The sequence below is a fragment of the Neolamprologus multifasciatus genome, chromosome 14 (genome assembly GCF_963576455.1).
Source record: "Neolamprologus multifasciatus chromosome 14, fNeoMul1.2, whole genome shotgun sequence".
NCBI classification, from domain to species: Eukaryota; Metazoa; Chordata; class Actinopteri; order Cichliformes; family Cichlidae; genus Neolamprologus; species Neolamprologus multifasciatus.
This window is the reverse complement of record NC_140452.1, coordinates 3560094-3581941: the sequence shown is the minus strand read 5'-3', so window position 1 is coordinate 3581941 and position 21848 is coordinate 3560094. Positions and strand designations below refer to the sequence as shown.

The 21848-nt window shown below is 42.4% G+C and overlaps 1 protein-coding gene and 1 long non-coding RNA gene across 2 annotated transcripts in view; both read left to right on the top strand.

The window, feature by feature from the left end:
* Positions 1-21848, top strand: part of LOC146503262 (leucine-rich repeat and fibronectin type III domain-containing protein 1-like protein) — a 359063-nt gene that overhangs the window by 52326 nt on the left and 284889 nt on the right. The window lies entirely within an intron of this gene.
* Positions 1035-20358, top strand: LOC146503264 (uncharacterized). Its single transcript, XR_014868720.1, has 2 exons — positions 1035-8777; positions 8824-20358. It is a non-coding gene; the product is annotated as an uncharacterized LOC146503264 (long non-coding RNA).

Sequence of the window (21848 nt, the reverse complement as noted above, 5' to 3'; positions counted from 1 at the left end):
TCTGCTCGAACACAAAAAAGTAGAAATGGCAGCTGACAAAACAGCACACAGCGTGCACTTGATTCATCAAAGCAACCTAAATACCTCACACAGAGAAAGTTAGACTGGAAATAAAAATGCTTCCACTGACCAGAGCTCAGTGCAGCATTCATATCTTGTGGGGACATCTAATTGACATAATGCTTTCCCTTGCTTGCCCTAACTTTAACCATCGAACATTTATGCCTATCCCTGACCCTGACCCTAAACCTAACCGTTACCCAAGTGTGTAACCCTGACGCTAAAACCATTTTTGAGTCTCAAAAATGGCTTCAAACTCGTGGAGACTGTTATTTTGATCCCCATTAGGGCTGCTGGTCCCCACAAGTAGAGTAAACTTCAAATTTTTGGTCCACATAAAGACATGAATACAGGCACACAAACACACACTGGCCCAAATCAACTCTTCTCAGCATATCCCAACAACTCCTACACGCTGTGGGAAATACTCAGTTCAGTAATAAAAGGGCCGGAGTTCATACTTTATTTTTACAGGAAGAAATATGTTGCAGGAATCCTGCCACACACCACAGAATTCATAAACTAAGCAAGTTTGCAAACCTCTTTGGGCTTTTAAAACATAAATAAAAGATAACATGATTTCATGCATCTAAATGCAGATAAACTAAGGTTATTGTACTCATCTCTAAAATCTTGTATAACCAGATACCTACTCTGGAAGGCCTTTCCGTGGCCTCCACAAACACTGTGACATCACTTCTGACCAGGATATGTCCTTAAAATCACATATTGAAGAGTTAGTAAACAAATATGTAGGACTGCTTTCTTTCATTTAGGCAATATCTCTAAAAATAAAACATCCCGTCTCAGGGTGATGCTGAAAAACTAGTTTATGCATCTGTTACTTTTAGGCTCCACTATTGTAATTCATATAATTTTAATTTTATTACAAAAATTTAATATTATTTTTTAATATTTTTAATAATATTTAATATTAATTTTTAAATATTTTTTAAATATTATTTAATAAAAATATTATTATTAAATTTTTTAATATTATTTTAATTTTATTAAAATTTTATTAGTATTGTAATTCAATACTTCAGGCTAAATTGGATAATTGCAGGAGAATGGATGGATGGAAAAATAAAGATTCACATGGTCACTTTAAAGTTTGTGCTGCAAAAAAAAAGCAAATAAAGACATTAATTCTTCTTCCTCTCTCTGTTCCCTCCTCTTCATCAGTCACCTTCTTGAATTTTCAGCTAACAACAATAGAAATAATGTGAAACCTTCATATTTGATTTTCTTTGATGAAACCTCAACATAACAAGGCTGAGATAAAACAGCCACAATCACTTAATGCACTCACGAGCACACAGTGACGCTGGGGCCACAGTGTCGTGTGTCACCAGAAGAAAAACCCAATAAACACGAACGGTTAAATATAGTTTTAGTTTAAAGTTTCCAGAAAACGTGAGAAAGATTAGATGACAGGTTAAATGGTAGTAGAGTGAAGGAAGAGAAAATATGGAGGAGGGAGGTGGAAAGTAATGGTTGTTGTTGTCATGTCTCAGCTGTCATTTAGAGGAGACTGAGAGACGACATAAAAAAGCCGAGCGATACGCAGGCAGCAGCATTTGTGTTATTCAGTGTTCTGTCAGCGCTCTGATTGGAACGATGTGAACTCCAAATCAGTCTCCAAGTACTCTCAAAACACAGCCGACAGCAAAGTTTTTCTTACCTGTCTTTTTTTAAAGAAAAATCCTTGCAGTGTCACACTTCACCTTAAATATGTAGTTTCTACTGACAGCAGCAGCTGCCAACAGGTAAGGCCTCCGCACAGGATCGTTGAATAGAGGAACGTAGACCGTGTTTATTGTCTGGAACAGCTCTGCGGTACAGCACATGCACAGGAGTCGTGCCCTGCTGACAATTAGAAAAAGGCAAATCTGGCACTTCTACACAGGCTTCGCACACCTGGAATGTAAAGCTTTTATATGCAGTCTTTATTTTTAACAGTCAGGTGGTGGTTATAAGAGAAACTCGACTTCTAAATGTTGCTTTTGACCTTTTAAAGTGTTGAGCTTTCCGGCTATTTTTCAAAGTTATGCATAAATAAGAAGCCCTGAGGCGAAAATACACACTTTGAATTCATTGCTGTAACCACGCTTCGGTCTCATCCTTTCATTTAGTTGCATTATTTAGATGTATTTAAAATACGGTGCACAGGTCAAGCAGTTCACCTGATACCTAATGACATGTACATGAATGCATGTGGATTTGCTTCGTCCACGTCTGCATTGATGGAGATACCATGTGCTGCCGAGGGGCTTCTGAAGGGTTTACCACGAAGGTCGAAACTGCACGCGTCCACGTGAACATGCTAGTGCTCGTGATGCTGTCTTCTCACTGCGTTTAAACGCATTCAGCATTAACTGTAAAGACATTTTATCTCTAAAAAGATCTGATGGATGTAATGAGTCCTTTGACTCAAGAACACTGGGACTAATTAGAGCAGATCCTCTGATACTGTGTTAATTTCTAACTGAGTTGCCGTGCACAGTCTCAAAAAATGCTTCAGCAGCGTCAGCAGAAGATGCAGGCCAAAAAAGTGAGACATCTGCCCTTTAGATTCATCAGTGAGCTACGGGTTAAAATTTAAACGTGTGCTATTGATCATCACTTTAATCAAAGGTCAGTAAAGAACTCCCAAAGATGCCGACATTAACAGTGCAATAAGGTTTAAACAGTCAATCAAACTTTATTTAAATGGCACCTTTCATGAAGATTGGATTATTGACAAGCCAATATTGACACAGAGCAATGAAATAAAGCACAGGGATTCAAAAATATAAAAAAACAGACAGCTTTACAGTGGAGATACAAGGAAATAACTGAAAAGAAACTTTTACGAGTATGAGTACACACACATTTTACAGTATCGTATCGGTGCATCCCTATTAATGATTTTTACTGTAGAAGACTCACTTTTGTTCTCTACATAAACTCCAGCCTTTGTTGGATGTGGCCTTCTGTTTTTCTTACAAAGGCGGGTAATGAGTTCCTCCTAGTACGTGCTAAATGTCGTATGATTACATTACTAAAAGGAGACTGCAGCTGTCTTAAGTTTGACAGTGAAATTACCCAATACTTTTAAAAACATAATTACCGCAGTATAAACAACAGGATTATTGTGAGCAGTCATGTGTGAAGGGATTCTGGTTGCACGACACTGTGATTAGATTACACGCTGTATTCCTGTTGTACTCGGTGCTTTGTAGCTAGTCTCTGATCACTCGTATCAGTGCTACACCATCATTTATTGTGACATGTTTAAATCCTGCCTTTCAACTCTACAACAAAGAGGCAGTGAAGCAGGAGCCAAGCCTGCCGGTCTGCCTGGGCAGAGTTTACCTGTGCAGATCTCATGAACTGCACAGGTAAACTATAACAGGTAACTTGCAACCACAGGTTACAAATTAAAGGTATTTGTAGTGTATAGGTTGGATGTATGGACTGTATTTCTCAGAAGATTATTCCTAAAATAATTCCAGTTTCCTGCAAGAAATAGCAAAGGCTGTTCTATAACATCGAAGAAATTTGGAGTGTAATCAGATATTAGTAGGTACTGCTGGCTGCTCACCATTGGAACCACCTGGGATCTAAGACATAGGCTCGGGCTTGCTCTTTGCCCGGCCAGAAAGAGCCGTTGTCTACTGTGGATCAGGCGAAACATGGTGGGAAGCGTCTCTATCATCCTCCTCAACCTGAATTTCTCCAACCAGAAAACAAATTGTCTGTCCTGAACAAACAGGATTTTACCCACTCACCAACAGCTTCATGCTTCAGTGTCCTGGAGTGACATCCTCAATTCTCAATTCTGAAGATCTGCAATAATTTATTTGTCCCCTTCAAATGTTCAATGTTTAATCTGTACTGAGCCCGTTGTCACTCCCGAGGTGTAACATCCCAGCGATTTGTCACGTCTCACTGCGTTCCTGAGGAGCGTGAAAGGTGACCCGTTCTTATGCTACGCACCAGGTTACGGATGAAATCCAGTAAAATGACGGTCCCACAGTAATACATGTTCCAGCCATGTGTTCCAGTCCTAACCCGAACCTTATCCCTAACTTTAACCAGCACAAAGTGTTCTCCAAAGCCATTTAAGTAAAATGAACGAACATGTGCAGATTGATTCCACACAGTTCTCATGTTCCCAGTGTCGTCTTTTAGGGACGTGTTGGGTGTCCGGAAGCGTAATATGTTGATGATTTGTCATCTAGCATCAAATATTACGCTGTGGGAGCGAGAACGTGTTGATTTTGCTGCTTAAATAGTTTAGGAAATGTTATCAACAGCTCTGCAGACTGACATTTTCTATTGTTATCTACTTTTAAAAAAAAATTGTAACGCTCTATTTGCCACCAAAGCGCTCATTTGTAAGTAGGATTTTGAACATATTATCTCATTACTGCAGTCACCTGATTGGCTCCCAGTTCAATACAAAACTAGACAGTGAAGACTGAAAATGTATGAAGAACAGTGAATTCACCTACTGTCCATTAGAAAAAGTGCAGGTTTAAGTCACACACACACACGACTGGTGTCACTCGTTTGTGTAAACAGACTTGTGTGCACCTTCTTGGACTGCAGACATGTATGTGCATTTGTGTCTTTCTCAGTGTTTTGTGTTAGGCAGCAGCTGGATTTAATGGAGGTGAGGGAGGAATGGAGATAGATGGTCAGCCTGTGATTGAGTCTGTTGCTGGGTGACAGTTGTGGGGGGGGTGACTTAGCAACCCTCTGCCAAATTACTTTCTAGGAAGAGGAGCAGAGCTTAAGATAGCCCCTTACTTATCTGTTATAAGTCACAGAGAGAGGGAGGGGCAGGGAGTGGGAGGGTGACAGAGACATGCAGGATATCGATGTGAGAGGATAGGAAGAGAAAGACGCAGAGAAGGACGGTAGAGAAGAAGAATAGACCTGTGGGGGGATATAAAAGAAGAGAAATAGTTAATGATGCAAAAGAGAGTGAAGGAAAGATGTTAAAGATAGAAAAGAGTAAAAAACTGGAAATGATCGGGCGTGGGGGGATGTTGCAGAGACAAAGGTTTAAGAGGAAAGAAGGTGTAACAGATAAGTTGGATAAAAAACTGGAATTTGCAAAGAAATCATTTAAGGAAAGAAGAAAAAGGATGATTCCAAGGGTGTAGATTTGGTTTCGGCATTGGTGGGGACGGATGATTCAACCACCGAACTCTGCCCTGTTTCTGTTTTTCCCTTTTTGTCTTTGTACTTGCCTACATATGCTATTCTACATGCTTTTAAACCATTTATAATTACAATTCATAGTTTTATGTGAATTAAATAATGTTAAATTACTATTAAATAAATGACTAAAGTATTTTAGGCTTTAGTTTACTTCAGCCATATTCCATATAAATCAGGTATCATACAAAAGTAAAAATAGCTTCAAATACAGTCATGACAATAAAAGAATATGACTTTAACCCTTTAAAGCCGGTCGGAGCGGGCACGCTCTGTTTTGCGTAACTATTTTTAAATCCCGGTAGCTCTGCAACCACGTGAGCTAGCGCAATAATTTTTTTTGCATATGAAACCGGAGGAGTTGTACTTACATCTTATGCCATCAGCTTGTCCTCGGTCACAGTTTCCTTCCACATAAGCTTTGCAAAAACTGCATAAAAAGCACTTGCAGCAACAAAAACATAAAATTCCAGAAACACGCTTTGCCGATCCGATCAGCTGTTTGTAACACTTCCTACGTCCATCAGCGCGAACTATTGCATGTCCACCATTACCTGCCCGAAACCGGAAGTGACGTCATTTTCGCGGAAATGTATTTTTTTTTTTTTTTACCATCAAGGCCTCATGAGCCTATACTGGTGTTTTTAAAAGTTATGTTTGACTTTATGACTTTCTGTGTGGTTTCTGGGATGCTTAGGACTCATATTGCACTGCTGGAAATAGTTTATTTTGATGCAGATGCTGCTTTTTTTGCAAATTTGCATCATAATATTTATTTTTGTTTTTCCTGCAGTGTATAAAAATTGGTGTATTTCAAAAATAAAACTATGAAGACACTCAAAATAAATTTCCTGTGGTGGGAAACTATTTTGTTCTATGGTAGGTCTTAAAGGGTTAAGGACTTAACAACATTACTTCAGTTACACCAACATTTCTTATCCATTAGCACTAAGGCAACACTGAATGACCTGGTGGGTTTTGTCCATAAAACTACTCGTCTAAGATGACCACAAAGTAAAAGATCTCTCAGCAAAATTATGCAACATTTTAGGCACTACTACCTCTATCAGATCAGTGAGCTGGGTTTTTTATTCTAAACATGAACTACTGTTACAGCAACAGACATGGACTACATGCCCCACACAACAACTCAATGTCCACTATGTGAAGCAGCCAAACACATGCCTGCTCCTCTCGTTAGCTGAGATAAACTGCTGGCATATTGGTTTTACATCTATACTGTCCAGTGTCTCCTGGTGGACGTGGTACAGCCTCTGTAAACTAATATCCTGGCTGCTCAAAGCTGCTGTTTTCTCTGACAGCTTAGAAACGATGCTCTGTTATACTGAGAGAACTAATAGTGCTGCATGTTGTGCAGTTAGTTTCCAAAACACGTTATTCGTGATTACATACAGTTTTAGACTGATGTGGGCCAAAGCCTAGCATAGCCTGTAACGTTATTATGACACATTTTATGAGTGAACTTGACTTTAAGTGACTTACAGGTTTCTTTGAAAAATACTTTCTTATATCCAGGTTCTTCCTCTTTGCTGCCGTCCTCGTCTCCTCCTCGCAGCGCAGGCTTGCTGCTGCTAAAACTAAACAGAGCTCCCTGAAAGGCTCAGCCAATCACATTGGCCATATTTGTCACATGACGTAGGACTCCAGTAGAGGACGTAATTTAACTCTTTCTGCACCGCTGGGTGAATGAGACGCTGACAGATCGTTTTTTCTTTCTATCGGATTTGTTTTTCTTTACTCGAAGAGATGAAATTATTGGTGGGAACAATTCAATAATTGCTGGATATTGGTGAGGACACGTCCCGTCCATCCATGCCAAATCTGCACCCTTGGATGATTCAGTGGTTGGTGATACTGATCCTGTAGAGGACAGATGTCTCCTTCATGCTGGAGAACAGTCTGGGCCTGCTCAGGCTCCGCCTGCAGCTCTGCTTTGAATTCCAGTTATAATTCACACACAGAGGCAGAAGGATGGATGCACCTTCAGACAGGTTTACCTGCAGCTGCTCTGACACCAGGCTGGAAATCACCGTAGGCTGGGTCACACTGTCATTTTGTCAAAGTTGCTGGCGTCTCACAGAACCTCACAAGGTGTCCTTCAGGGTTGGTGCTGAGAGGCACCGGGGTTTGGCAATTATGAAAAGACGGGAGTGAGGATCGAGCCACGTTTCAGTGCAAACCTGTCATTTTTTACTGTGTAGGATTAAAACGCAGTAATTAATACATGATCAGTAATACTCCGGCTTCCTTCCACCATCCACAGACATGCAGTTTGTGGGGATAGGTTAACTGATGTCTCTGTGTGTTAGCTGCAACAAACTGGAAACCTGTCCAGGGGTGTACCCTGCCTCTCGCCCTAAGACAGCTGGGATAGGCTCCAGCACCCCCCGTGACCCTGAAAAGGATAAGCAGAAGCCGATGGATGGATTAATACGTTAAAAAGGGGCGTGGCTAAACTATTTAGTAAAAAAAAGGAAACAAGACTCAAAGCATTGTCCTCTAAAGACCCCCCCACCCCTCCTCCAACCCTCTACATGTAGACTGCATTGTTCTTTAGATTGAGACGTTATATGTGAGCATGCAATTGTTGTGGTCCACACAAAGCCCTCCCCCTGCACGCGCTGATAGCGCCCCTCTGAGCCAGACAAACACGCACACCAATGCTGGGAAATGTCATAAGTGTCTACACACCCTGTCTGTCTGTGTAGACACACACACACACACATCGGGACGCCGACCGACGCTGACTAATGGCAGGCTGCTGGTTTGTGTGGAGCGACAGAGGTGCCACTTGCGCCGTTTCCACGGTGAAGGGCGTTTCCCGGTAAAGCCATTTTGTGGCTGAAACTGAGATTGAGTTCCGCCTTCATTTAGGTGACAGATAACAAGAGCCTGGAAATCAAACCCGACACTATCAAACACTCAGCCATCAGTCACATCGGACAGCTTACTGCAGGTAGACAGACAGATGATCCCTGCAAGGAGACAAGGACAAAGGAGATTACAGAGGAGATAGGATCCAATGAGGAAAGTCCTGTAGGCTTAGTATGAAGAAGAAGAAGAAGAAGCTAACTCTTGGTAGTAGAGTAATAACATCCAGGCTTCATACATCCGTATCTGATGTCTGTGTCTGCTGTGAACTCTTCTTCTTCTGTGCTTTTTCAGCAGCGTTTTGATGGGTTGTAGGTTCAGAGATGTGACGTAATGTTTGGGGGCAACCTCCTGACCTGCTGTGTATACCACTGAGTGCGTTTCAAAGGTGGACGCTTTGTGGCCACACAGAAGCAAACTTTGCCAACTGCCGCAATCACCAGCTACGACCGACTGTGACTTTATCCTCTCCCCTGAAATCAAATTCAAGCTGAAGAGTCTCTGGCACACTGATCCGATGACCTTGAACGGGAGAAAGTTAAATGTATTTCAGGTATCGTTTGTGCATTTTATCAGTGGAGCTGTGAAACGTTGTGATTGCACCTTTTACTTGGGTCGTATTGCAGCGTGGATTCTTTGTATTTCTTATCATTGTTGTAGCTTTTTATGCATTTTTTTTTACTGTAAACAAACTTAATTTTCCTCTCTAGGTTTTAACGATTGTGTTATTTTGCTGTTGCTCTAGTGACACGGCTGAGAATGTGGGGGAGGGATGCATTTGACTAATCTCTCCCCTCTTTCATGACGCTAACCACGTTACGATGCACTGAGAATGAGTCTGTGTATTAAATGGTCAGCGCATTACATGATCAGTCATGAGATTAACCCAGGCTTACACGACGTCTCTTATATCCATGATGGATCTGTGTGGATGGATCTGTGTTAATCTTCCGTGTGTCCAAAACATCCTTTTAAAACGACAAAATGACGAAGCTACGTACAAGACATCCAAACGAGCATCGTTTCAGGGACGTTATTTCTCAGATGTGTGAGTTTGATCATGTGATACAATAATGAGATTGTCTACTCGGCTAACTGATCAGGTATATTCCAAGATAACAACAACAAGCCACCTTATTTATTGGCGTTTGTAAAGATTTTTCTGATTGCTGACACCTTAAATTTATGGTGATGTTCATGTGCAGATTTCCTGACGAGCTGTAATTCTCTGTTTGTGTGCACGTGCTCTCTCAAGAGGCCCCGTACGTGCACATGCTCATACGTGCACATGCTCATACGTGCACATGCTCACACGTGCACATGCTCATACGTGCACATGCTCATACGTGCATGCTGTCACGGTGTGTAAATCAGTTATGAGCTGATCGTGTCTCTCAGCACGCCCTGGTCATTAAAGTAGACGACTAAAAAAACGTGCTGATTGATGAGCATTCTGGAAATGTGATCTGTCCCCCAAGAGAGCCCGAGAAAAGTTAATAAGCCTCTGAGCCCCTCCAGATGTCTGATGGCAAACATCTCTTGAACAGAACCAACCAGTATTTTTGATTTTCAATTAAATGTTTCCTCTTTATTCTGACACCATACGTCTGATATCCATGCGTACCGCAGCTTTTAAAAACCTCTTGTTTTCAGATATGTTCTGTGGTTTGCGAGCAAAGCTGAAAGTTGGCTGACAAAGGATCAACCTGAATACCTGCGAGGGTTCTTAGTTTAAGCTTCTGCCTTATACAATATTTTACTTTCAGGTAATTGAGCTGCATTCTGGTAGATTTCAGACTTCTGATGTTTAGATTTGACTGAACTGCAGTCACATCAGCCTCTTTCTTTGAAAATTGTTCCTGAACCTTGAAGAAGATGTTTTAGTTTTGTGAAACTTAATTGTCTGTTTCAGTAGTAAATATTCAGGAACAGATATCGCTGTTCTTTGTTCAACCTCACTCCACGATAGGAGACAGACATGCCAACTGAAATCTACGGGAGGTTTTGTAATGCCACAGATAGTGGTTCCCCTTCTTATGTCTCCAAAGAGCTAATCAATCATACGAGGCAGTCGCATTGTTGCAGTTTTACTGGCTCATTGTGTCCTTGGTGTAAATTAGCACCCGTCTTCATCGCTGTAATTGCAGTCAAAGCAGCTCTGCATTGTGCTGTTAATGAAGCTTCATTGTTCTTCTGATACCAAAAATTTGCATCCTTGCTAACAGATGACACATATTTACTGTACATCCAGAAATCGGTTTATGGAAATGACTCTTAGTACCTTAGCCTAACCCAAACTGCAGATGTCCACTATGGAAGTGGTCGTTGACTTACTATGGATCATGTGCGTCATCACATGAGCCAGGGTTTAAAAAAGGTGTTGGTCATTACGGTCACTGTAACAGCCACTCCATGGCTCAGCATCGAGGAACAACCTCAACAGCCGCCCAAAGGATAAACGTCACTCTTTCGAGGATGATGAGGTTCACGTTTTGGACGGATGAGACTTGCGAGAGGAGTAAAAGAGGCCATCTGTGTCCACTGTGAACGGCCATCGTTGAACAGAGGCAGCAGCTTATGACATCAGCTATCATCCTATATGCTCCCTGATGATGGTAATGAACCGCATCATTTTTCACAGATAACTCATATGATCAATAGTAGGTCAACTTAAAGAAGTCCACTTGCCTTCTTTTTAAAAGGTGTCCAGAGTACCATGACCTAGATCAGCGGTCCCCAACCCCCGGGCCTCGGACACGGTACCGGTCTGTGATTCGTTTGGTACCGGGCCGCGAGAGTTGAGGCTCAGGTGTGAAATGTGTAGTTTTCAGGGTTTTTATCGGTTTTTAGTGTTATTTTGTTATCGTTTTTATCGTTAACTCGGTTTTCCTGGGTCTTTTCATGTGTGTTATGAATAAATTTTCTTTTTTTCGGTACAGGTACTACTTTTATTTTGTTGTATTTATCCGCGACACCTTAAAGGCCGGTCCGTGAAAATATTGTCGGGCATAAACCGGTCCGTGGCGCAAAAAAGGTTGGAGACCGCTGCACTAGATGACACAGACATTTAAAGATATTATTATTGGACAACGATGATGGTTAAATCTGCAGGCAGCAATCACACTGAAAGACGGATAAACCCTCAGGCTCTGTGTGCCGCAGTCGCGCACACATCTGTAACAGAAAAGGTCTTGATAGCATATATAAATATATATAAGCACACTGGTGCTTGAGTAATATGAGATTTGTGTCCAGGATCTCTCAACATGATAAGATCCCTGCTAATACTGTCGTGTTTAATGTGAGTGAAAGCACATCTCATTACAATAATGATTCAGTAACGTGGTCTCAGACGACCCTCGGTGACTGCAGTGTATCTGACAGTGCGAGCCTCTGTCGGTCTCTGTTTGCATGTGGGCGTCTTTGCGTACGTACGTCCTGCCAGTTTGCCACTCGAATGCCGATGTGAGTCTGAGCCGACGTAGTTTGTATGAGCGAAGGAGATGAAGTCAACAAGTGAGATCGCAGGGTAATACGAAGGTGAAATCTCACGTCTGTATGTTGAAGACTGGAAGGAGGAACACTACTGTTATTCTAGTCAAAGGAGCTTGCAAAGAAAAGCATCTGGACTTCTTTAAGTTGCTTGAAGACGTTTCACCTTCATCCGAGAAGCTTCTTCAGTTCTAAGGTCAAATGGTGGAGAGTCCCAGATTTAAACCTAGTGGGAGTTTCCCCCCACAGAGGGACAAAAGGACCCCCTGATGATCCTCTAATCGCCTGAGCCAAGGTGTGAAACTGGGTGTGGGTCCCAATCAGCCAGAGTTTCGGGTGAGCTCATTGTGAAACCTGGCCCCACCTTATCATGTGATGTCCTGAGGTCAGATGGCCCAGGATGTGAGTGGGCGTTAAGGCATCTGGGAAGGGATCTCAAAACTGGATTATAGATGGCAGAGAGTTGGTGTCGTAAACCACCGCCTCTGTTTGAGATCCCTTCCCAGACGCCTTAACGCCCACTCACACTGACCTCAGGAATTCGCATGATAAGGTGGGGCCAGGTTTCACAATGAGCTCACCTGAAACTCTGGCTGATTGTGACCCACACCCAGTTTCACACCTTGGCTCAGGCGATTAGAGGATCATCAGGGGGTCCTTTTGTCCCTCTGTGGGGGGAAACTCCCACCAGGTTTAAATCTGGGACTCTCCACCATTTGACCTTAGAACTGAAGAAGCTTCTTGGATGAAGGTGAAACGTCTTCAAGTAACTTAAAGAAGTCCAGACGCTTTTCTTTGCAAGCTCCTTTGACAACGATGACCTGGATGACTGAGAACCTTCACAGATATACTGTTATTCTAACAGGACCCACATGTGAACAGCTCACCAGTAACACACATTACTTCAATGTTTTCCACTTTTTTATTCATAGAGAAAAAGACACCTAAAAACTGTACATTTACAGTTATTAAAGGTTCCTGTGGGTCTTTAAAAAGCCTTTAAAAGGCAAAATTCAAAAAGAGTCACTTTGCTTCGCCTAAACATTTGCTTTTGCTGTTGATCTTTATCATTGAATTCATTGTGTCACGTCTAAAACCCTTTAAGCTGATAAAATAACCAGACAGGAATATCCAAACTGCTGATGGTTCGTTCACAGTAATGTTTATTTGCATGTAAATGTCTGCATGTAGACTGTCCACCAACTTTATGATCCTCGTTTGACACCTTAAACCATTAAGAAAACCCTTTGGTCTCATTTTGCAACTATAAATTTTAATGATTGGACTGTTGATCATAAAGAGACTACGCTAGTGGAATGTGCACTGACACGTGCGCTCGTATTTTGGATAATCAGCATTTTACTAAAGGCTCTGCCTGGTAAATAAGAGGATGAGGAAACGTTAAATGACTGAATGACCCACGTGCAGGAATTTTTCATTAGACTACAGCAAAGCACCGCAGTATACCAGAGAGAGAGCGTGTTGAGGTGGAAGGCACGAGAATGAAATGCAGAGAAGGTGCAGCTTTTCCTTTGTTTTACAGCTGCTGATATTTTCTAAGGTTTGGATTTTAAAAAAAAACCCAGCTGCTGGAGTACATCTCAATCAGCCACAACATGAGGGTCGATGACAGGTGAAGCAGATAACACCGATTATCTTTCGGTGCGAATGAATCTTAAGTTCATCTTTGCCTCCCTTCGACCAGGTCAAACTGTAAGTTAATGTCACCATGGATCTGCGAGAATAAAATAACAAGTTGTAAGTAGTATCAGTGGAAGCTCTCAGATGGTCCCTGTGCTGCTTTTATGTTTCTGTCACTCAGGTTTTTGCCCCTCAGCCATAAACAGCTGGTAGGGTATTGTTGTGACGCCGTCGGGCAGGCGGGCGGCGTGGACAAGTTTCCATGACTGCAATAACTCGAGAACGAGGCGAAGTAGGAGCTTCAAATTGATACCATTGGTGTATTTACCAAAACTCTCAGGCGAGTCAAAGGTCATCCTGAAAATCTTGTGATTGTGAAAACTATAGTATTTTCAAATTGATAAGACAATGCATCAGCAGAAAAACATCTGCATTTACCTTAAAGAAGCAATTGCTGCTGCCCATCAGTCTAACAATATAGAGTCCATCGTTCAAGATTATTCACAAGTGCAAAGTATTCAAGACAGCTGCCAGTCTTCTCAAATTCACCCCGAGGTCAGACTCCGCAACGTAAAGAGAAACTGCAGAAAACCTGCTGCATCTCAGACTGTACAGGCCTCCGTTAGCATGTTAAATATTCAAGGTCCTGACACAACAGGTAGAGCAAGACTTCTAGAGCTATGTCCTTTGGATAGATGAGGCTAAAGTACATGTTTCATCATGTTTAATGCATCAGCGAGGATGACCAGAGCAGAAGCTTTGTGAAAACCAAACACAGCCTATCAGCACAAACACCTTGTACTATGAAGCATGATGATGTGGGCTTGTTTTGAAGTTGCAGGAGCTGTGCACCCTGCAGTCATCGAGTCGACCATGAACTCCTTTTACTCCAAAGTATTCTGGAGTGAAATGTGAGGCCATCTGTCCAACTGCTCAAACTTGGCTCAAACCAGGTCACGCAGCAGTGTACTGACCCCAAGCACAGCAGCAAATCTCCAACTGAATGGCTTAAAAGAAAACAATCAACGTGCTGCAAATGTCCATTCAAAGTCCAGACCTCGACCTGTTGTGGGAAGAGAGCTGCGTCTAAATTATTGCCATCAAATTTCAATGAACTGGGGCTATTTTCTAAAGAGGAGTGGGGGAAATTCCTCCTCGATGACCTAAGAGACTCTCATACACAAAATGACTGCATGAGGTTATTGCTTCTGCTAAAGCTGTTCAGCATGCTGCTAACAATGGGGTATACTTAATATTTCACAAAATTCTAATACAATCATTATGCTTCACACCATTGCAAACTGATAATATAATTGTGTATTTAAATGTATTTATAAAGCATATTTACAAATTATAAATAAATCGATTTAGATATAGAGATAGAACCAAAATAGTATCCAGAAAAACAAAAAAGATCCCCATAAATATCGTGAAAATGTTTAATTTTTAATGACAAGCATGCATTTGTAGTATTATTATTCCTGTTATTATCTAATGGTGTTTTGGTGGAGTTGCTACATGAAGCTGTTTCTATTTTCAGTGCCACAGTTTCCATATTTGAGATTGAAATCCTCTGCTGTTTGGTCCTGATCATCTACAGTGGCTCAGTATGAAGTCAGATATACGCAGCTAATCTTTTCTCTTGTAGCTTGGAGCCATGCTATAGCTAGTGCTAATCTCTTAGCCTACTGCATTAGCACTTGCTAAATCTAATCCCTTTTTGTGCAGCACCGGGCCCGCTAACGCTAATCCACGTGGCTGTGTTGTGCTAATGCTAATCCAGCTGTCAGTCAGAAGTGCTGACCGGTGTAGAGATGACAAGACACCTGTGTGCAGCTCTCCTCTTGCACTCTTGTCAGTTGCCATGAGGCTCAATTCGCCTCCTGCTTCCCTCCCTCTCTGTCATTTCTGATCATCCCGTGGTCTTTCTCTATAACCTGTTGGTCTACATGCCTGGTAATCCGTTTTCTAATCCAACCCTCTTTCCAGGAATGCAGCACTTAAATGTGGAATTTCAACCTCAAATAAACCCGGCATTTCGAGCTAAAGCTTTGCTCTCAAACTTTATATGAAAATGCGTGTTAGAAGACACGCTTCTTTGGAATCGAGACGATCATTTTAATGCTTATTGAGTTATACTTTTAGCTTCCAGGATGTCAGGACTCTTGAAGCTGGCTCCAAAAGTGAACGAATAGCCATAGACTTCTGGCTACTACTCTAAAGTTAACCCAGGAGCGTTGACACATACAGCTATACAGTTGCTGCTCAGTGTTGCCAACTTAGCAACTCTGTCGCTATATTTAGTGAGTTTTCAGACCCCCTTAGCGACTTTTTGTCTAAGAAGCGACTAGCGACAAATCTGGCAACTTTTTCTGGTGTTATTGGAGCCTTTTTTATGACGACTTTTTGAAGTGAAAGCGCGTATCGCTCTTACTCTCAACAAGCAGCGGTGCTGCCGTGGGCACCTCGCCCATGCCAAAGTGCTCACGGGCGGAGGATAGTTCTCCCCCCGCTGCTATCAGGGCACAAGATGTTCACACCTATGCATCCAAACTACAAATGAATCGCGCATGAGCGAAGCCGCTGCTCTCGCACTGACTGTAACGCAATCAGTTCTTCTTTTACTCTTATGCTGTTTTGTGGATCACAAGGTTTAAAACTACTTATAAACACACACACACAAAGTAACTCCACCAGAGTGCCTATTTCGGGTCACTTTTGCCGGCTCAAGCCCGGATAAAGGAGCAGGGTTGGAATTGTGACATTAAAAAATCAATAATTGCTAAAAAAAAATATTAATTTGTAGTAATAAATAATTTCTAAATTCATTTAGGACGTTTTTTACTCACTTTATGTCTCGTCCATGATGTTATTTCTCTCTCCAACAACGTAGGTTACAATTACATTAGCATGACCAATTATGCAAATTAGGCGATGAAGACATTTAGCGACTTCTAGCGACTTTTAGGACAACCAATAGCGATTTTCCTTACTGAGGAGTTGGCAACACTGGTCTCCTGTTCCTCACGTCTGGATCTGCCAGGACAAAAGCGAGGCCTAGGGGTATCGTTCAATTTTGTGGCCTTTTAGAGCATTTTAGATGGTTTACTGTGAGGTACAGACAGGCATTGACATTTGGGCTTTTGGAATAAGAATTGTAAGTAAATCTTAGCCCTAAAAGTCAGTAGTGCCTCTACAACTGTTGACATTACAAATTTGATAAAAACAGCCTCCTTTAAGGGCTATTTTTTAGCATGAATTAGGCCATAGTTGGGATAGCATTGATGAATGTGGGACTGAATTAAATGAAGCATGTATATTTGGTGGTAATGATGAAACGCATCACCCAGTGCAACCATGCAGCTGTGACCTGCTCCACCTCCTGGGTGGCTGTCGCTCAGGAGGTAGAGCAGGTCACCTACTGATCGGAAGGTGGGTGGTTCGATCCCTGGCTCCTCCAGTCTGCATGTCAAGTATCCTTGGGCAAGATTCCAACGCCAACTTGCTCCATCGGAGTATGAATGTGTATGAATGTCGTTAGAAAGCACTTAGTGTAGATAAAGTGCTTGAATGGGTGTGATTGGGTGAATGAGGCATGTTGTATAGCTTTGAGTACTCCATGAGAGTAGAAAAGCGCTACATAAGAATCAGTCCATTTAATTCAATTCAATTTTATTTATATAGCGCCAAATCACAACAAAAGTCGCCTCAAGGCGCTTCATAGATACAGAGAAAAGCCCAACAATCATATGACCCCCTATGAGCAGCACTTTGGTGACAGTGGGAAGGAAAAACTCCCTTTTAACAGGAAGAAACCTCCAGCAGAACCAGGCTCAGGGAGGGGCGGGGCCATCTGCTGTGATTGGTTGGGGTGAGAGAAGGAAGACAGGATAAAGACATGCTGTGGAAGAGAGACAGAGGTTAATAACAGATATGATTCAATACAGAGAGGTCTGTTAATACATAGTGAGTGAGAAAGGTGACTGGAAAGGAAAAACTCAATGCATCATGGGAATCCCCCGGCAGTCTACGTCTATTGCAGCATAACTAAGGGAGGATTCAGGGTCACCTGGTCCAGCCCTAACTATATGCTTTAGCAAAAAGGAAAGTTTGAAGCCTAATCTTGAAAGTAGAGATAGTGTCTGTCTCCTGAATCCAAACTGGAAGCTGGTTCCACAGAAGAGGGGCCTGAAAACTGAAGGCTCTGCCTCCCATTCTACTTTTAAATACTCTAGGAACAACAAGTAGGCCTGCAGAGCGAGAGCGAAGTGCTCTAATAGGGTGATATGGTACTACAAGGTCATTAAGATAAGATGGGGCCTGATTATTTAAGACCTTGTATGTGAGGAGCAGGATTTTGAATTCAATTCAAAATTCATCAGATTTACCATTTAGCCCTGTGGCTCATCAGATTAGGCTTCGACTACACACACGTTGCTTCAGAGTAATTGAACTTTGGGCTCTTTCACAGAATCTCGTTGCTAATACGACGTCTGTAATGTCAGCAAAATGATCCTCGTCTTGCTACCATTGACACAAACAATAAGCGTTACACTTTCCGGAGATGGCACAGTGAATTTGAAGTTTTCCGATCTCCCGTTCTCTCCAGTTATCTGCTGTTTTATTTCATCGTCTGGCGAGACAGCTTCCTGTCATTGCTAAAATCCACTGCTTTCGAGTGTCTGAACAAAACAGCTTGAAGCTTCCCCGGTGATGAAACACTCAGCCTCTTCCTCCTTCCTCCTCCCACTCGTTTCCAATAACTCCCCCTTGGGACAGCTTTTCTTCATCTCTGTTATTCATGTTCTTTTCTGCTTATTCTTTATGAACCCTGTTGTTTTTTCCCCCGCCGTCGTCCATCACGCTGTGTTTTAAAGCCATTTGGATTTTGTTATCAAATTCCGTTCTTTTTGTTTTGAAGCCACCGTTATTACAGCCCAGCTTCTTCCGTCATCTATCACCGCCGCACAAATTGTGTTTCTGCTGCATTTGTCAGTTGTGGCTTCATTTTATCACCTTGTTTAATTACCTTACTTCTATCTTTTACTGCAGCGCAAACTAAATTAACCAAAGTAAACAGTACACGTCTGAAACCTGGAGGCGATTCAAGTGAATACATTTTGAAAATGGGCGTTTCTTGAAGTAAAAAAATGTATATATCTGCCGATGCACAGGATGTGATGTAACTGTTTCTCCAAAAGGGCTGTTCACCTACGCTACGCCCACACCACCCTGATATCAAACTCTGAGAAAAAAATCCACCTTCAGGCACGTTGTTGGCACAGCATTATACATCATCAGCGTGTGATGCTCTGAAGGTTATTCTGTGAAATATTTGTCTAATTTTCTTTTTTGTTATAACTGAATCCTCTCATCCTCATCAGCTGCACTTAGCACTTTTTTGCATTTCCCAGCATGCCTCAGGAGAAACTTAAGAGAACAGCCGGTCGCAGGTTTTTCTGTGTAGGTGGACTCGCTGATGAGGAACACAGGAGCTGAGAAAAAGTGAGAGTTTCACCTCTTACTGAAAACACATCGTTTCCTTTGTTAAAGCTGCAGAAATACTGAATCTGTATTTTTGTCCCTCACTGATGATTCTGTATTGAAACACGGTGCAGGAGTGTGTCACTCTGAAAAGACCCTTTTTGAGATTTCACGGTCACATTCATGTCCCTTTAAAATAATATGTTGTGGGGTGTGCACACTGTTAAGTCTAATTGTTGAACGTTGTCGTTGTGCTTCTTAAATTTGTAAGATCTGAGTTCAATCTATAGGATCGAGACATTCCTTTGTCCCTGACCACCTCTCCAGCCACTCTGTGCTGGGGGAGGATCTGTTGCAGATACATTTTATCTGGAAGATCTGTTTCTTGTGTGGTCAGCTTGCTGCCCTTTTATGGCTTCACTGTGTTGTGAACCAATACAGGAATTGACCCATATATTGGGTGTGTGGGAGATTACCATTTTATGACTGAGGATGTTGCTAGAAACAGTTGGAAGTCACGCACACAGAGAGACACACATTCTCACACACTCACTCAAACAAACACACACACTCCTCGTGCCTATGGTACGACAACTTTTCTCCGTGCCCCTGGTACACTGCTTAGAAGCACTTTGCCACCCACACACACACACACACATTCTCACACGCATACCGATGCAGGCGGTGCTTTTGCTGCGATGCGTATTGTGTGAACTGTTTTCCCAATAAAAGGCAGCAAGCGGACGCCGGATTTGGGGTCATTTTGTGGTAGACACCGACGAGGCCTCCCTTGCAAGTAAATCGATCGATCGCTGACTGTCTTGTTTTCTTCATGATGAATAAGTCTCTAAACTAGCAGGGCTTGTGGAAACACAGACCCAACACACACAAATTCATTCAAACTGGATGTTTGTTGGAAACTGGTGGAAACATTCAGCTCAGAAGCATCAGAGTGGGTTTGAAATAACACATAAAAAAACGAATCTGCCTTCCAGAGAGGTGGATTTGTGGACTGATGGACTGAAATCACTTTCTTCACCTCCAGAACAAACACAAAGTGTGAGGGTACTTGTGAGTGAAAGCAAATTGTCCCACTTCAGCAGAGCAGACAGCTGAATCCAGCTCGAGACTCCCATTCCTCTTTCAAGAGATTAAATTCAGATTACCAGTGTGATTAAGTCCATCCTGAAGATCCACCACACTTCACTCATGTTAGTTTGGATGACACGAGGCTCCAAGTGCTTTTTCATGTTTCATGATGCCTTTCTTTAGCTAAAAATGACACATTTATGTAGCTAATACAGCACAACACTGTTAATAATAATAATAATGTATACTTTATTGATCCCAGTGGGGAAATTACTGTCTCTGCATTTAACCCATTCACTCAGTGAAGCAGTGGGCAGCCACCAGTCAGGCGTCGGGGAGCAGTGTGTAGGAACGGTACCTCACTCAGGGATACCTCAGAGTAGCCGTTCAGTGGATTCGAACCCCTCACCTTCCAATCTTGGGGCGACCACAGTTTCATTATTATTTCATATTACATTTTTTCCAAGTAAATCTCTGATTTAAAAAAAATGGACATCTTGCACATCAAACTGGTCTCATTTCTAAGAGGCTGCGTTTGAATTTTTGGGAAGCGCATCTGTAAGAGGAAGGTCGCTGGTTCGATCCCTGGGCTCTCTGTCCTGGTCGTTGTGTCCTTGGGCAAGACACCTCACCTACCGCCTACTGGTGATGGTCAGAGGGGCCGATGGCGCGATATGACAGCCTCGCTTCTGTCAGTCTGCCCCAGGGCAGCTGTGGCTACACCTGTAGCTGCCTCCACCAGTGTGTGAATGAATAGTGGCATTGTTAAGCGCTATATAAATGCAATCCATTATTATTATCTGTGACCTCAGCAAACACTTAAATAGATGCAGGCCGTGCTTTAGTATCCTTTTGAGCACGGACGGGCTGTGGTTGTGTCAGCAGGTAGAGCAGGTGCAATAATCGGTATGGTGTGCTGTACCAATTATTGTTGTAAAAAGCAGCACTATTTAAGAATGAGAGGGCAGAACTCAGTTCTTCAGTCAGACCTCCTCTCACTCATCACATGGGGCTGCAACCACGACGTCAGGATCCAGAATTTTCAGTCCATGTCGTGGTCCTGGGCCAGTATTCTTAGTTTTCGTGTGTCTTGTATTTTGTTCTTTATTTATGCCTTGGTTCAGTTAAGATGTTCCTTATTTGGTTTCCCCCTGTGTGCCCCTCTGTGTATCTGTGAGCCCTCGTTTCCCCTCCTTGTGTTGTATTCCATGTTTTCCCCAGCCCGTTATGTCCGTGCTCTCTCTCCTCCTGTCTGAACTTCTGTGTACTTCCTGTTTTACTTTGACAGTCTCCCGTTAGTGTTGCATTTACTCCTGCCGTGTCTCGTTACGATTATCTGTGTCAGCTGTGTTCCCCGTGTGCTCCCACTTCCCTCGTTAACCCTCTGTGTATTTATGTGCACGTCTCCCTCAGTTCAGTGTTGCGACGTCAACGTCTCCTCCACGAACCTGTGTGCTTTTCTGTGGTCCCTCGGTCCTCAGTTAGCATTCCCAGTTCAGTTCTGTTTCTTTGTGAAGCCTCCAATAAAGCAGTGATTTTGAGTTCAGCTTTTTGTCTCTCTGAGTTTTGCGTTTGGGTTCATCTGCCTCCACACAGCCAGTTCATGACAGTCCAAGGCTTCACAGCAAGGCTGCATTTACTGGTTTACATTCACTGTCTACATAGATCTACACACATGTTTGCTGTTTGAATGAGTGTAGTGGCAGATTCTGGGCTTTGGTTTAAGCACCAAATGATCTTTGATCAAGTGTAGACACAGAGATTATTCTCAGTTTGTCATATAAAGACTCTGTTTTCATGCAGAGCAACAATAAAACACGACTCTGACACGCTGTCACGTAATGGACACGCATGCACTTATATACGTGACAGTAAGAGGTTTTCCATGAGAAACACTGGAAGAGTTAAGCTGTCTGATAATGGACATGTAATGGGCTTGTAACTTTAAAAGTAAGCGTTAGATCTGCAACACATTTGAC